Source organism: Nansenia antarctica, assembly GCF_963989245.1.
Source record: "Nansenia antarctica genome assembly, chromosome: 1".
NCBI lineage: Eukaryota > Metazoa > Chordata > Actinopteri > Argentiniformes > Microstomatidae > Nansenia > Nansenia antarctica.
In genome coordinates this window covers 111,731,046-111,749,903 of record NC_137674.1, presented here as the reverse complement: position 1 = coordinate 111,749,903, position 18,858 = coordinate 111,731,046, and positions in this window count along the sequence as shown.

The window sequence follows — 18,858 nt, the reverse complement described above, 5'->3', positions numbered from 1 at the left end:
ATACAGCTCATTAGCATGAAGCTCATTAACATACAGCTCATTAACATACACACACAGCTCATTAACATACAGCTCATTAACATACAGCTCATTAGCATGAATCTCATTAGCATGAATCTCATTAGCATACAGCTCATTAACATACACACACAGCTCATTAACATACATCTCATTAACATACAGCTCATTAGCATGAAGCTCATTAACATACACACACAGCTAATTAACATACAGCTCATTAACATACAGCTCATTAGCATGAAGCTCATTAACATACAGCTCATTAACATACACACACAGCTCATTAACATACAGCTCATTAACATACAGCTCATTAGCATGAATCTCATTAGCATGAATCTCATTAGCATACAGCTCATTAACATACACACACAGCTAATTAACATACATCTCATTAACATACAGCTCATTAGCATGAAGCTCATTAACATACAGCTCATTAACATACACACACACAGCTCATTAACATACATCTCATTAACATACAGCTCATTAGCATGAAGCTCATTAACATACAGCTCATTAACATACACACACAGCTCATTAACATACATCTCATTAACATACAGCTCATTAGCATGAAGCTCATTAACATACAGCTCATTAACATACACACACAGCTAATTAACATACATCTCATTAACATACAGCTCATTAGCATGAAGCTCATTAACATACAGCTCATTAACATACACACACAGCTCATTAACATACAGCTCATTAACATACAGCTCATTAGCATGAATCTCATTAGCATGAATCTCATTAGCATACAGCTCATTAACATACACACACAGCTCATTAACATACATCTCATTAACATACAGCTCATTAGCATGAAGCTCATTAACATACACACACAGCTAATTAACATACAGCTCATTAACATACAGCTCATTAGCATGAAGCTCATTAACATACAGCTCATTAACATACACACACAGCTCATTAACATACAGCTCATTAACATACAGCTCATTAGCATGAATCTCATTAGCATGAATCTCATTAGCATACAGCTCATTAACATACACACACAGCTAATTAACATACATCTCATTAACATACAGCTCATTAGCATGAAGCTCATTAACATACAGCTCATTAACATACACACACACAGCTCATTAACATACATCTCATTAACATACAGCTCATTAGCATGAAGCTCATTAACATACAGCTCATTAACATACACACACAGCTCATTAACATACATCTCATTAACATACAGCTCATTAGCATGAAGCTCATTAACATACAGCTCATTAACATACACACACAGCTAATTAACATACATCTCATTAACATACAGCTCATTAGCATGAAGCTCATTAACATACAGCTCATTAACATACACACACAGCTCATTAACATACAGCTCATTAACATACAGCTCATTAGCATGAATCTCATTAGCATGAATCTCATTAGCATACAGCTCATTAACATACACACACAGCTCATTAACATACATCTCATTAACATACAGCTCATTAGCATGAAGCTCATTAACATACACACACAGCTAATTAACATACAGCTCATTAACATACAGCTCATTAGCATGAAGCTCATTAACATACAGCTCATTAACATACACACACAGCTCATTAACATACAGCTCATTAACATACAGCTCATTAGCATGAATCTCATTAGCATGAATCTCATTAGCATACAGCTCATTAACATACACACACAGCTAATTAACATACATCTCATTAACATACAGCTCATTAGCATGAAGCTCATTAACATACAGCTCATTAACATACACACACACAGCTCATTAACATACATCTCATTAACATACAGCTCATTAGCATGAAGCTCATTAACATACAGCTCATTAACATACACACACAGCTCATTAACATACATCTCATTAACATACAGCTCATTAGCATGAAGCTCATTAACATACAGCTCATTAACATACACACACAGCTCATTAACATACATCTCATTAACATACAGCTCATTAGCATGAAGCTCATTAACATACAGCTCATTAACATACACACACAGCTCATTAACATACAGCTCATTAACATACAGCTCATTAGCATGAATCTCATTAGCATGAATCTCATTAGCATACAGCTCATTAACATACACACAGCTAATTAACATACATCTCATTAACATACAGCTAATTAGCATGTTTATTTAGCATTAGCATTTTTTTGTTTTTTTGACAGATCTGTCGTCTGTAACTTCAGTTTAACATGACTTCCCGGGGTCGTAGAGACCCGGGGTTAGGCTTAAAATGACCGTGTAGACCTAATGAACTTAAATATGAAAACCGCGTGTTTCTATCACATTCATAGCCAGAGTTATACGCCCCGTAGTGTGACTCTATTTCCCTATCTATTTTGGACTTCTTGTCGTCTGTAACTTCAGTTTAACATGACTTCCCGGGGTCGTAGAGGGCTGGGGTTAGGCTTAAAATGACCGTGTAGACCTAATGAACTTAAATATGAAAACCGCGTGTTTCTATCACATTCATAGCCAAAGTTATACGCCCCGTAGTGTGACACTATTTTATTTTAGTGTGTCTGGACTTCTTCTTCTTCTTCTTCTTCTTCTTCTTCTTCTTCTTCTTCTTCTTCTTCTTCTTCTTCTTCTTCTTCTTCTTCTTCTTCTTCTTCTTCTTCTTCTTCTTCTTCTTCTTCTTCTTCTTCTTCTTCTTCTTCTTCTTCTTCTTCTTCTTCTTCTTCTTCTTCTTCTTCTTCTTCTTCTTCTTCTTCTTCTTCTTCTTCTTCTTCTTCTTCTTCTTCTTCTTCTTCTTCTTCTTCTTCTTCTTCTTCTTCTTCTTCTTCTTCTTCTTCTTCTTCTTCTTCTTCTTCTTCTTCTTCTTCTTCTTCTTCTTCTTCTTCTTCTTCTTCTTCTTCTTCTTCTTCTTCTTCTTCTTCTTCTTCTTCTTCTTCTTCTTCTTCTTCTTCTTCTTCTTCTTCTTCTTCTTCTTCTTCTTCTTCTTCTTCTTCTTCTTCTTCTTCTTCTTCTTCTTCTTCTTCTTCTTCTTCTTCTTCTTCTTCTTCTTCTTCTTCTTCTTCTTCTTCTTCTTCTTCTTCTTCTTCTTCTTCTTCTTCTTCTTCTTCTTCTTCTTCTTCTTCTTCTTCTTCTTCTTCTTCTTCTTCTTCTTCTTCTTCTTCTTCTTCTTCTTCTTCTTCTTCTTCTTCTTCTTCTTCTTCTTCTTCTTCTTCTTCTTCTTCTTCTTCAAGTCCCAGGGCATAGAGATGTTTTTTCGGCCATTAACGAAAATGCTCATCAGTAACATTTCTCTCCGCGCGCACTCGGGGGGCCATCCGCCAGACCTGGGATTCGAACCCTGTACCTATGAATGAGTCGCGCAAGAAAAAACGCGCTGCGCCACGGAGGAACTGACAAATTCCACTGTTTCAAACTTCTACTGGCCAGTGTGGAATCGCGTTATTAGCATGTGGCTAATCTGCATGAAGCTCAATAACATGACTTCCCGGGGTCGTAGAGGGCTGGGGTTAGGCTTAAAATGACCGTGTACACCTAATGAACTTAAATATGAAAACCTTGTGTTTCTACCCTGACCAGGTTATTAAACTGTAGTGGGTTCTGGAGGTTATTCCATGACCAGATTATTAAACTGTAGTGTGTTATGGAGGTTATTCCATGACCAGGTTATTAAACTGTAGTGGGTTCTGGAGGTTATTCCATGACCAGGTTATTAAACTGTAGTATATTCTGGAGGTTATTCCATGACCAGATTATTAAACTGTAGTGTGTTCTGGAGGTTATTCCATGACCAGATTATTAATCTGTAGTGGGTTCTGGAGGTTATTCCATGACCAGGTTATTAAACTGTAGTGTGTTCTGGAGGTTATTCCATGACCAGATTATTAAACTGTAGTGTGTTCTGGAGGTTATTCCATGACCAGGTTATTAAACTGTAGTGTGTTCTGGAGGTTATTCCATGACCAGGTTATTAAACTGTAGTGTGTTCTGGAGGTTATTCCATGACCAGATTATTAAACTGTAGTGTGTTCTGGAGGTTATTCCATGACCAGGTTATTAAACTGTAGTGTGTTCTGGAGGTTATTCCATGACCAGATTATTAAACTGTAGTGTGTTCTGGAGGTTATTCCATGACCAGGTTATTAAACTGTAGTGTGTTCTGGAGGTTATTCCATGACCAGGTTATTAAACTGTAGTGTGTTCTGGAGGTTATTCCATGACCAGGGCACAAAATAAGAGAAAGCTGCTCTGCCAAGTTCCAAGTGCATCCTGGGTACCTGGTAGAGGCAGAGCAACAACCATCTAGTGGAGCCAAAAGCTCTTTGTCTGGCAAACTGGTAGTGGACGATAGTCGTGAAAATGGAACTAGACGAAGACAAAGTGTTGGTCCTGTTGGAGTGGGTAAGTAAGAAGTTAGGCTAAATTCTGTAGCTTACTATTTGATATGACATGGCACAGGCCATAGCTAGCAAGCTCTAGTAGTTGATAATTGTTCATGCAGACTCAAACCTTTTTCTCATCTCCAGATCAACAGCTTGAAATTGGACCAACCATTGCTACAAATCAATCAGTTACAAGATGGCTTGTTGTTGCTGAAATTAATGCATAATTTATGAGTAAAGCGAATGTGCTTGGTTATATTTTACATTAAATTCCTACAGTGGGGTGCAAAAATGTGGCCACCCCTAGTCAAAATGCCTTTTACAATTAATATCTAAGTGAAAAGAAGCAAACCTAAGCTCTAAATGGTACAAAGTTAAACATGACACTTTGATTTAAGCTCCTCCCACTTTGATTTAAGCTCCTCCCACTTTGATTTAAGCTCCGCCCACTTTGACTTAAGCTCCTCCCACTTTGATTTAAGCTCCGCCCACTTTGACTTAAGCTCCTCCCACTTTGACTTAAGCTCCTCCCACTTTGATTTAAGCTCCTCCCACTTTGATTTAAGCTCCTCCCACTTTGATTTAAGCTCCGCCCACTTTGACTTAAGCTCCTCCCACTTTGACTTAAGCTCCGCCCACTTTGATTTAAGCTCCTCCCACTTTGACTTAAGCTCCTCCCACTTTGATTTAAGCTCCTCCCACTTTGATTTAAGCTCCTCCCACTTTGATTTAAGCTCCGCCCACTTTGACTTAAGCTCCTCCCACTTTGACTTAAGCTCCGCCCACTTTGATTTAAGCTCCTCCCACTTTGACTTAAGCTCCTCCCACTTTGATTTAAGCTCCTCCCACTTTGACTTAAGCTCCTCCCACTTTGATTTAAGCTCCGCCCACTTTGACTTAAGCTCCTCCCACTTTGATTTAAGCTCCTCCCACTTTGATTTAAGCTCCTCCCACTTTGATTTAAGCTCCTCCCACTTTGATTTAAGCTCCGCCCACTTTGATTTAAGCTCCTCCCACTTTGATTTAAGCTCCGCCCACTTTTACACAAGCTCCGCCCACTTTTACACAGCTCATTAACATACAGCTCATTAGCATGAATCTCATTAGCATGAAGCTCATTAACATACAGCTCATTAACATACACACACAGCTAATTAACATACATCTCATTAACATACAGCTAATTAGCATGAAGCTCATTAACATACAGCTCATTAACATACACACAGCTCATTAACATACATCTCGTTAACATACAGCTCATTAGCATGAAGCTCATTAACATACAGCTCATTAACATACACACACAGCTCATTAACATACATCTCATTAACATACAGCTCATTAGCATGAAGCTCATTAACATACAGCTCATTAACATACACACACAGCTCATTAACATACAGCTCATTAACATACAGCTCATTAGCATGAATCTCATTAGCATGAATCTCATTAGCATACAGCTCATTAACATACACACACAGCTCATTAACATACATCTCATTAACATACAGCTCATTAGCATGAAGCTCATTAACATACACACACACAGCTAATTAACATACAGCTCATTAACATACAGCTCATTAGCATGAAGCTCATTAACATACAGCTCATTAACATACACACACAGCTCATTAACATACAGCTCATTAACATACAGCTCATTAGCATGAATCTCATTAGCATGAATCTCATTAGCATACAGCTCATTAACATACACACACAGCTAATTAACATACATCTCATTAACATACAGCTCATTAGCATGAAGCTCATTAACATACAGCTCATTAACATACAGCTCATTAACATACACACACAGCTCATTAACATACATCTCATTAACATACAGCTCATTAGCATGAAGCTCATTAACATACAGCTCATTAACATACACACACAGCTCATTAACATACATCTCATTAACATACAGCTCATTAGCATGAAGCTCATTAACATACAGCTCATTAACATACACACACAGCTAATTAACATACAGCTCATTAACATACAGCTCATTAGCATGAAGCTCATTAGCATGAATCTCATTAGCATACAGCTCATTAACATACACACAGCTAATTAACATACATCTCATTAACATACAGCTAATTAGCATGTTTATTTAGCATTAGCATTTTTTTGTTTTTTTGACAGATCTGTCGTCTGTAACTTCAGTTTAACATGACTTCCCGGGGTCGTAGAGACCCGGGGTTAGGCTTAAAATGACCGTGTAGACCTAATGAACTTAAATATGAAAACCGCGTGTTTCTATCACATTCATAGCCAGAGTTATACGCCCCGTAGTGTGACTCTATTTCCCTATCTATTTTGGACTTCTTGTCGTCTGTAACTTCAGTTTAACATGACTTCCCGGGGTCGTAGAGGGCTGGAGTTAGGCTTAAAATGACCGTGTAGACCTAATGAACTTAAATATGAAAACCGCGTGTTTATATCACATTCATAGCCAGAGTTATACGCCCCGTAGTGTGACACTATTTTATTTTAGTGTGTCTGGACTTCTTCTTCTTCTTCTTCTTCTTCTTCTTCTTCTTCTTCTTCTTCTTCTTCTTCTTCTTCTTGTCCCAGGGCATAGAGATGTTTTTTCGGCCATTAACGAAAATGCTCATCAGTAACATTTCTCTCCGCGCGCACTCGGGGGGCCATCCGCCAGACCTGGGATTCGAACCCTGTACCTATGAATGAGTCGCGCAAGAACAAACGCGCTGCGCCACGGAGGAACTGACAAATTCCACTGTTTCAAACTTCTACTGGCCAGTGTGGAATCGCGTTATTAGCATGTGGCTAATCTGCATGAAGCTCAATAACATGACTTCCCGGGGTCGTAGAGGGCTGGGGTTAGGCTTAAAATGACCGTGTACACCTAATGAACTTAAATATGAAAACCTTGTGTTTCTACCCTGACCAGGTTATTAAACTGTAGTGGGTTCTGGAGGTTATTCCATGACCAGATTATTAAACTGTAGTGTGTTATGGAGGTTATTCCATGACCAGGTTATTAAACTGTAGTGGGTTCTGGAGGTTATTCCATGACCAGGTTATTAAACTGTAGTATATTCTGGAGGTTATTCCATGACCAGATTATTAAACTGTAGTGTGTTCTGGAGGTTATTCCATGACCAGATTATTAATCTGTAGTGGGTTCTGGAGGTTATTCCATGACCAGGTTATTAAACTGTAGTGTGTTCTGGAGGTTATTCCATGACCAGGTTATTAAACTGTAGTGTGTTCTGGAGGTTATTCCATGACCAGATTATTAAACTGTAGTGTGTTCTGGAGGTTATTCCATGACCAGGTTATTAAACTGTAGTGTGTTCTGGAGGTTATTCCATGACCAGGTTATTAAACTGTAGTGTGTTATGGAGGTTATTCCATGACCAGGTTATTAAACTGTAGTGTGTTCTGGAGGTTATTCCATGACCAGATTATTAAACTGTAGTGTGTTCTGGAGGTTATTCCATGACCAGATTATTAATCTGTAGTGTGTTCTGGAGGTTATTCCATGACCAGATTATTAAACTGTAGTGTGTTCTGGAGGTTATTCCATGACCAGATTATTAATCTGTAGTGTGTTCTGGAGGTTATTCCATGACCAGGTTATTAATCTGTAGTGTGTTCTGGAGGTTATTCCATGACCAGATTATTAATCTGTAGTGTGTTCTGGAGGTTATTCCATGAAGCTGCTCTGCCAAGTTCCAAGCAAATCCTGGGTACCTGGTAGAGGCAGAGCAACAACCATCTAGTGGAGCCAAAAGCTCTTTGTCTGGCAAACTGGTAGTGGACGATAGTCGTGAAAATGGAACTAGACGAAGACAAAGTGTTGGTCCTGTTGGAGTGGGTAAGTAAGAAGTTAGGCTAAATTCTGTAGCTTACTATTTGATATGACATGGCACAGGCCATAGCTAGCAAGCTCTAGTAGTTGATAATTGTTCATGCAGACTCAAACCTTTTTCTCATCTCCAGATCAACAGCTTGAAATTGGACCAACCATTGCTACAAATCAATCAGTTACAAGATGGCTTGTTGTTGCTGAAATTAATGCATAATTTATGAGTAAAGCGAATGTGCTTGGTTATATTTTACATTAAATTCCTACAGTGGGGTGCAAAAATGTGGCCACCCCTAGTCAAAATGCCTTTTACAATTAATATCTAAGTGAAAAGAAGCAAACCTAAGCTCTAAATGGTACAAAGTTAAACATGACACTTTGATTTAAGCTCCTCCCACTTTGATTTAAGCTCCTCCCACTTTGATTTAAGCTCCTCCCACTTTGACTTAAGCTCCTCCCACTTTGATTTAAGCTCCGCCCACTTTGACTTAAGCTCCTCCCACTTTGACTTAAGCTCCTCCCACTTTGATTTAAGCTCCTCCCACTTTGATTTAAGCTCCTCCCACTTTGATTTAAGCTCCGCCCACTTTGACTTAAGCTCCTCCCACTTTGACTTAAGCTCCGCCCACTTTGATTTAAGCTCCTCCCACTTTGACTTAAGCTCCTCCCACTTTGATTTAAGCTCCTCCCACTTTGATTTAAGCTCCTCCCACTTTGATTTAAGCTCCGCCCACTTTGACTTAAGCTCCTCCCACTTTGACTTAAGCTCCGCCCACTTTGATTTAAGCTCCTCCCACTTTGACTTAAGCTCCTCCCACTTTGATTTAAGCTCCTCCCACTTTGATTTAAGCTCCGCCCACTTTTACACAAGCTCCGCCCACTTTTACACAGCTCATTAACATACAGCTCATTAGCATGAATCTCATTAGCATGAAGCTCATTAACATACAGCTCATTAACATACACACACAGCTAATTAACATACATCTCATTAACATACAGCTAATTAGCATGAAGCTCATTAACATACAGCTCATTAACATACACACAGCTCATTAACATACATCTCATTAACATACAGCTCATTAGCATGAAGCTCATTAACATACAGCTCATTAACATACACACACAGCTCATTAACATACATCTCATTAACATACAGCTCATTAGCATGAAGCTCATTAACATACAGCTCATTAACATACACACACAGCTCATTAACATACAGCTCATTAACATACAGCTCATTAGCATGAATCTCATTAGCATGAATCTCATTAGCATACAGCTCATTAACATACACACACAGCTCATTAACATACATCTCATTAACATACAGCTCATTAGCATGAAGCTCATTAACATACACACACAGCTAATTAACATACAGCTCATTAACATACAGCTCATTAGCATGAAGCTCATTAACATACAGCTCATTAACATACACACACAGCTCATTAACATACAGCTCATTAACATACAGCTCATTAGCATGAATCTCATTAGCATGAATCTCATTAGCATACAGCTCATTAACATACACACACAGCTAATTAACATACATCTCATTAACATACAGCTCATTAGCATGAAGCTCATTAACATACAGCTCATTAACATACACACACACAGCTCATTAACATACATCTCATTAACATACAGCTCATTAGCATGAAGCTCATTAACATACAGCTCATTAACATACACACACAGCTCATTAACATACATCTCATTAACATACAGCTCATTAGCATGAAGCTCATTAACATACAGCTCATTAACATACACACACAGCTAATTAACATACATCTCATTAACATACAGCTCATTAGCATGAAGCTCATTAACATACAGCTCATTAACATACACACACAGCTCATTAACATACAGCTCATTAACATACAGCTCATTAGCATGAATCTCATTAGCATGAATCTCATTAGCATACAGCTCATTAACATACACACACAGCTCATTAACATACATCTCATTAACATACAGCTCATTAGCATGAAGCTCATTAACATACACACACAGCTAATTAACATACAGCTCATTAACATACAGCTCATTAGCATGAAGCTCATTAACATACAGCTCATTAACATACACACACAGCTCATTAACATACAGCTCATTAACATACAGCTCATTAGCATGAATCTCATTAGCATGAATCTCATTAGCATACAGCTCATTAACATACACACACAGCTAATTAACATACATCTCATTAACATACAGCTCATTAGCATGAAGCTCATTAACATACAGCTCATTAACATACACACACACAGCTCATTAACATACATCTCATTAACATACAGCTCATTAGCATGAAGCTCATTAACATACAGCTCATTAACATACACACACAGCTCATTAACATACATCTCATTAACATACAGCTCATTAGCATGAAGCTCATTAACATACAGCTCATTAACATACACACACAGCTAATTAACATACATCTCATTAACATACAGCTCATTAGCATGAAGCTCATTAACATACAGCTCATTAACATACACACACAGCTCATTAACATACAGCTCATTAACATACAGCTCATTAGCATGAATCTCATTAGCATGAATCTCATTAGCATACAGCTCATTAACATACACACACAGCTCATTAACATACATCTCATTAACATACAGCTCATTAGCATGAAGCTCATTAACATACACACACAGCTAATTAACATACAGCTCATTAACATACAGCTCATTAGCATGAAGCTCATTAACATACAGCTCATTAACATACACACACAGCTCATTAACATACAGCTCATTAACATACAGCTCATTAGCATGAATCTCATTAGCATGAATCTCATTAGCATACAGCTCATTAACATACACACACAGCTAATTAACATACATCTCATTAACATACAGCTCATTAGCATGAAGCTCATTAACATACAGCTCATTAACATACACACACACAGCTCATTAACATACATCTCATTAACATACAGCTCATTAGCATGAAGCTCATTAACATACAGCTCATTAACATACACACACAGCTCATTAACATACATCTCATTAACATACAGCTCATTAGCATGAAGCTCATTAACATACAGCTCATTAACATACACACACAGCTCATTAACATACATCTCATTAACATACAGCTCATTAGCATGAAGCTCATTAACATACAGCTCATTAACATACACACACAGCTCATTAACATACAGCTCATTAACATACAGCTCATTAGCATGAATCTCATTAGCATGAATCTCATTAGCATACAGCTCATTAACATACACACAGCTAATTAACATACATCTCATTAACATACAGCTAATTAGCATGTTTATTTAGCATTAGCATTTTTTTGTTTTTTTGACAGATCTGTCGTCTGTAACTTCAGTTTAACATGACTTCCCGGGGTCGTAGAGACCCAGGGTTAGGCTTAAAATGACCGTGTAGACCTAATGAACTTAAATATGAAAACCGCGTGTTTCTATCACATTCATAGCCAGAGTTATACGCCCCGTAGTGTGACTCTATTTCCCTATCTATTTTGGACTTCTTGTCGTCTGTAACTTCAGTTTAACATGACTTCCCGGGGTCGTAGAGGGCTGGGGTTAGGCTTAAAATGACCGTGTAGACCTAATGAACTTAAATATGAAAACCGCGTGTTTATATCACATTCATAGCCAGAGTTATACGCCCCGTAGTGTGACACTATTTTATTTTAGTGTGTCTGGACTTCTTCTTCTTCTTCTTCTTCTTCTTCTTCTTCTTCTTCTTCTTCTTCTTCTTCTTCTTCTTGTCCCAGGGCATAGAGATGTTTTTTCGGCCATTAACGAAAATGCTCATCAGTAACATTTCTCTCCGCGCGCACTCGGGGGGCCATCCGCCAGACCTGGGATTCGAACCCTGTACCTATGAATGAGTCGCGCAAGAACAAACGCGCTGCGCCACGGAGGAACTGACAAATTCCACTGTTTCAAACTTCTACTGGCCAGTGTGGAATCGCGTTATTAGCATGTGGCTAATCTGCATGAAGCTCAATAACATGACTTCCCGGGGTCGTAGAGGGCTGGGGTTAGGCTTAAAATGACCGTGTACACCTAATGAACTTAAATATGAAAACCTTGTGTTTCTACCCTGACCAGGTTATTAAACTGTAGTGGGTTCTGGAGGTTATTCCATGACCAGATTATTAAACTGTAGTGTGTTATGGAGGTTATTCCATGACCAGGTTATTAAACTGTAGTGGGTTCTGGAGGTTATTCCATGACCAGGTTATTAAACTGTAGTATATTCTGGAGGTTATTCCATGACCAGATTATTAAACTGTAGTGTGTTCTGGAGGTTATTCCATGACCAGATTATTAATCTGTAGTGGGTTCTGGAGGTTATTCCATGACCAGGTTATTAAACTGTAGTGTGTTCTGGAGGTTATTCCATGACCAGGTTATTAAACTGTAGTGTGTTCTGGAGGTTATTCCATGACCAGATTATTAAACTGTAGTGTGTTCTGGAGGTTATTCCATGACCAGGTTATTAAACTGTAGTGTGTTCTGGAGGTTATTCCATGACCAGGTTATTAAACTGTAGTGTGTTATGGAGGTTATTCCATGACCAGGTTATTAAACTGTAGTGTGTTCTGGAGGTTATTCCATGACCAGATTATTAAACTGTAGTGTGTTCTGGAGGTTATTCCATGACCAGATTATTAATCTGTAGTGTGTTCTGGAGGTTATTCCATGACCAGATTATTAAACTGTAGTGTGTTCTGGAGGTTATTCCATGACCAGATTATTAATCTGTAGTGTGTTCTGGAGGTTATTCCATGACCAGGTTATTAATCTGTAGTGTGTTCTGGAGGTTATTCCATGACCAGATTATTAATCTGTAGTGTGTTCTGGAGGTTATTCCATGAAGCTGCTCTGCCAAGTTCCAAGCAAATCCTGGGTACCTGGTAGAGGCAGAGCAACAACCATCTAGTGGAGCCAAAAGCTCTTTGTCTGGCAAACTGGTAGTGGACGATAGTCGTGAAAATGGAACTAGACGAAGACAAAGTGTTGGTCCTGTTGGAGTGGGTAAGTAAGAAGTTAGGCTAAATTCTGTAGCTTACTATTTGATATGACATGGCACAGGCCATAGCTAGCAAGCTCTAGTAGTTGATAATTGTTCATGCAGACTCAAACCTTTTTCTCATCTCCAGATCAACAGCTTGAAATTGGACCAACCATTGCTACAAATCAATCAGTTACAAGATGGCTTGTTGTTGCTGAAATTAATGCATAATTTATGAGTAAAGCGAATGTGCTTGGTTATATTTTACATTAAATTCCTACAGTGGGGTGCAAAAATGTGGCCACCCCTAGTCAAAATGCCTTTTACAATTAATATCTAAGTGAAAAGAAGCAAACCTAAGCTCTAAATGGTACAAAGTTAAACATGACACTTTGATTTAAGCTCCTCCCACTTTGATTTAAGCTCCTCCCACTTTGATTTAAGCTCCTCCCACTTTGACTTAAGCTCCTCCCACTTTGATTTAAGCTCCGCCCACTTTGACTTAAGCTCCTCCCACTTTGACTTAAGCTCCTCCCACTTTGATTTAAGCTCCTCCCACTTTGATTTAAGCTCCTCCCACTTTGATTTAAGCTCCGCCCACTTTGACTTAAGCTCCTCCCACTTTGACTTAAGCTCCGCCCACTTTGATTTAAGCTCCTCCCACTTTGACTTAAGCTCCTCCCACTTTGATTTAAGCTCCTCCCACTTTGATTTAAGCTCCTCCCACTTTGATTTAAGCTCCGCCCACTTTGACTTAAGCTCCTCCCACTTTGACTTAAGCTCCGCCCACTTTGATTTAAGCTCCTCCCACTTTGACTTAAGCTCCTCCCACTTTGATTTAAGCTCCTCCCACTTTGATTTAAGCTCCGCCCACTTTTACACAAGCTCCGCCCACTTTTACACAGCTCATTAACATACAGCTCATTAGCATGAATCTCATTAGCATGAAGCTCATTAACATACAGCTCATTAACATACACACACAGCTAATTAACATACATCTCATTAACATACAGCTAATTAGCATGAAGCTCATTAACATACAGCTCATTAACATACACACAGCTCATTAACATACATCTCATTAACATACAGCTCATTAGCATGAAGCTCATTAACATACAGCTCATTAACATACACACACAGCTCATTAACATACATCTCATTAACATACAGCTCATTAGCATGAAGCTCATTAACATACAGCTCATTAACATACACACACAGCTCATTAACATACAGCTCATTAACATACAGCTCATTAGCATGAATCTCATTAGCATGAATCTCATTAGCATACAGCTCATTAACATACACACACAGCTCATTAACATACATCTCATTAACATACAGCTCATTAGCATGAAGCTCATTAACATACACACACAGCTAATTAACATACAGCTCATTAACATACAGCTCATTAGCATGAAGCTCATTAACATACAGCTCATTAACATACACACACAGCTCATTAACATACAGCTCATTAACATACAGCTCATTAGCATGAATCTCATTAGCATGAATCTCATTAGCATACAGCTCATTAACATACACACACAGCTAATTAACATACATCTCATTAACATACAGCTCATTAGCATGAAGCTCATTAACATACAGCTCATTAACATACACACACACAGCTCATTAACATACATCTCATTAACATACAGCTCATTAGCATGAAGCTCATTAACATACAGCTCATTAACATACACACACAGCTCATTAACATACATCTCATTAACATACAGCTCATTAGCATGAAGCTCATTAACATACAGCTCATTAACATACACACACAGCTAATTAACATACATCTCATTAACATACAGCTCATTAGCATGAAGCTCATTAACATACAGCTCATTAACATACACACACAGCTCATTAACATACAGCTCATTAACATACAGCTCATTAGCATGAATCTCATTAGCATGAATCTCATTAGCATACAGCTCATTAACATACACACACAGCTCATTAACATACATCTCATTAACATACAGCTCATTAGCATGAAGCTCATTAACATACACACACAGCTAATTAACATACAGCTCATTAACATACAGCTCATTAGCATGAAGCTCATTAACATACAGCTCATTAACATACACACACAGCTCATTAACATACAGCTCATTAACATACAGCTCATTAGCATGAATCTCATTAGCATGAATCTCATTAGCATACAGCTCATTAACATACACACACAGCTAATTAACATACATCTCATTAACATACAGCTCATTAGCATGAAGCTCATTAACATACAGCTCATTAACATACACACACACAGCTCATTAACATACATCTCATTAACATACAGCTCATTAGCATGAAGCTCATTAACATACAGCTCATTAACATACACACACAGCTCATTAACATACATCTCATTAACATACAGCTCATTAGCATGAAGCTCATTAACATACAGCTCATTAACATACACACACAGCTAATTAACATACATCTCATTAACATACAGCTCATTAGCATGAAGCTCATTAACATACAGCTCATTAACATACACACACAGCTCATTAACATACAGCTCATTAACATACAGCTCATTAGCATGAATCTCATTAGCATGAATCTCATTAGCATACAGCTCATTAACATACACACACAGCTCATTAACATACATCTCATTAACATACAGCTCATTAGCATGAAGCTCATTAACATACACACACAGCTAATTAACATACAGCTCATTAACATACAGCTCATTAGCATGAAGCTCATTAACATACAGCTCATTAACATACACACACAGCTCATTAACATACAGCTCATTAACATACAGCTCATTAGCATGAATCTCATTAGCATGAATCTCATTAGCATACAGCTCATTAACATACACACACAGCTAATTAACATACATCTCATTAACATACAGCTCATTAGCATGAAGCTCATTAACATACAGCTCATTAACATACACACACACAGCTCATTAACATACATCTCATTAACATACAGCTCATTAGCATGAAGCTCATTAACATACAGCTCATTAACATACACACACAGCTCATTAACATACATCTCATTAACATACAGCTCATTAGCATGAAGCTCATTAACATACAGCTCATTAACATACACACACAGCTCATTAACATACATCTCATTAACATACAGCTCATTAGCATGAAGCTCATTAACATACAGCTCATTAACATACACACACAGCTCATTAACATACAGCTCATTAACATACAGCTCATTAGCATGAATCTCATTAGCATGAATCTCATTAGCATACAGCTCATTAACATACACACAGCTAATTAACATACATCTCATTAACATACAGCTAATTAGCATGTTTATTTAGCATTAGCATTTTTTTGTTTTTTTGACAGATCTGTCGTCTGTAACTTCAGTTTAACATGACTTCCCGGGGTCGTAGAGACCCAGGGTTAGGCTTAAAATGACCGTGTAGACCTAATGAACTTAAATATGAAAACCGCGTGTTTCTATCACATTCATAGCCAGAGTTATACGCCCCGTAGTGTGACTCTATTTCCCTATCTATTTTGGACTTCTTGTCGTCTGTAACTTCAGTTTAACATGACTTCCCGGGGTCGTAGAGGGCTGGGGTTAGGCTTAAAATGACCGTGTAGACCTAATGAACTTAAATATGAAAACCGCGTGTTTATATCACATTCATAGCCAGAGTTATACGCCCCGTAGTGTGACACTATTTTATTTTAGTGTGTCTGGACTTCTTCTTCTTCTTCTTCTTCTTCTTCTTCTTCTTCTTCTTCTTCTTCTTCTTCTTCTTCTTGTCCCAGGGCATAGAGATGTTTTTTCGGCCATTAACGAAAATGCTCATCAGTAACATTTCTCTCCGCGCGCACTCGGGGGGCCATCCGCCAGACCTGGGATTCGAACCCTGTACCTATGAATGAGTCGCGCAAGAACAAACGCGCTGCGCCACGGAGGAACTGACAAATTCCACTGTTTCAAACTTCTACTGGCCAGTGTGGAATCGCGTTATTAGCATGTGGCTAATCTGCATGAAGCTCAATAACATGACTTCCCGGGGTCGTAGAGGGCTGGGGTTAGGCTTAAAATGACCGTGTACACCTAATGAACTTAAATATGAAAACCTTGTGTTTCTACCCTGACCAGGTTATTAAACTGTAGTGGGTTCTGGAGGTTATTCCATGACCAGATTATTAAACTGTAGTGTGTTATGGAGGTTATTCCATGACCAGGTTATTAAACTGTAGTGGGTTCTGGAGGTTATTCCATGACCAGGTTATTAAACTGTAGTATATTCTGGAGGTTATTCCATGACCAGATTATTAAACTGTAGTGTGTTCTGGAGGTTATTCCATGACCAGATTATTAATCTGTAGTGGGTTCTGGAGGTTATTCCATGACCAGGTTATTAAACTGTAGTGTGTTCTGGAGGTTATTCCATGACCAGGTTATTAAACTGTAGTGTGTTCTGGAGGTTATTCCATGACCAGATTATTAAACTGTAGTGTGTTCTGGAGGTTATTCCATGACCAGGTTATTAAACTGTAGTGTGTTCTGGAGGTTATTCCATGACCAGGTTATTAAACTGTAGTGTGTTATGGAGGTTATTCCATGACCAGGTTATTAAACTGTAGTGTGTTCTGGAGGTTATTCCATGACCAGATTATTAAACTGTAGTGTGTTCTGGAGGTTATTCCATGACCAGATTATTAATCTGTAGTGTGTTCTGGAGGTTATTCCATGACCAGATTATTAAACTGTAGTGTGTTCTGGAGGTTATTCCATGACCAGATTATTAATCTGTAGTGTGTTCTGGAGGTTATTCCATGACCAGGTTATTAATCTGTAGTGTGTTCTGGAGGTTATTCCATGACCAGATTATTAATCTGTAGTGTGTTCTGGAGGTTATTCCATGAAGCTGCTCTGCCAAGTTCCAAGCAAATCCTGGGTACCTGGTAGAGGCAGAGCAACAACCATCTAGTGGAGCCAAAAGCTCTTTGTCTGGCAAACTGGTAGTGGACGATAGTCGTGAAAATGGAACTAGACGAAGACAAAGTGTTGGTCCTGTTGGAGTGGGTAAGTAAGAAGTTAGGCTAAATTCTGTAGCTTACTATTTGATATGACATGGCACAGGCCATAGCTAGCAAGCTCTAGTAGTTGATAATTGTTCATGCAGACTCAAACCTTTTTCTCATCTCCAGATCAACAGCTTGAAATTGGACCAACCATTGCTACAAATCAATCAGTTACAAGATGGCTTGTTGTTGCTGAAATTAATGCATAATTTATGAGTAAAGCGAATGTGCTTGGTTATATTTTACATTAAATTCCTACAGTGGGGTGCAAAAATGTGGCCACCCCTAGTCAAAATGCCTTTTACAATTAATATCTAAGTGAAAAGAAGCAAACCTAAGCTCTAAATGGTACAAAGTTAAACATGACACTTTGATTTAAGCTCCTCCCACTTTGATTTAAGCTCCTCCCACTTTGATTTAAGCTCCTCCCACTTTGACTTAAGCTCCTC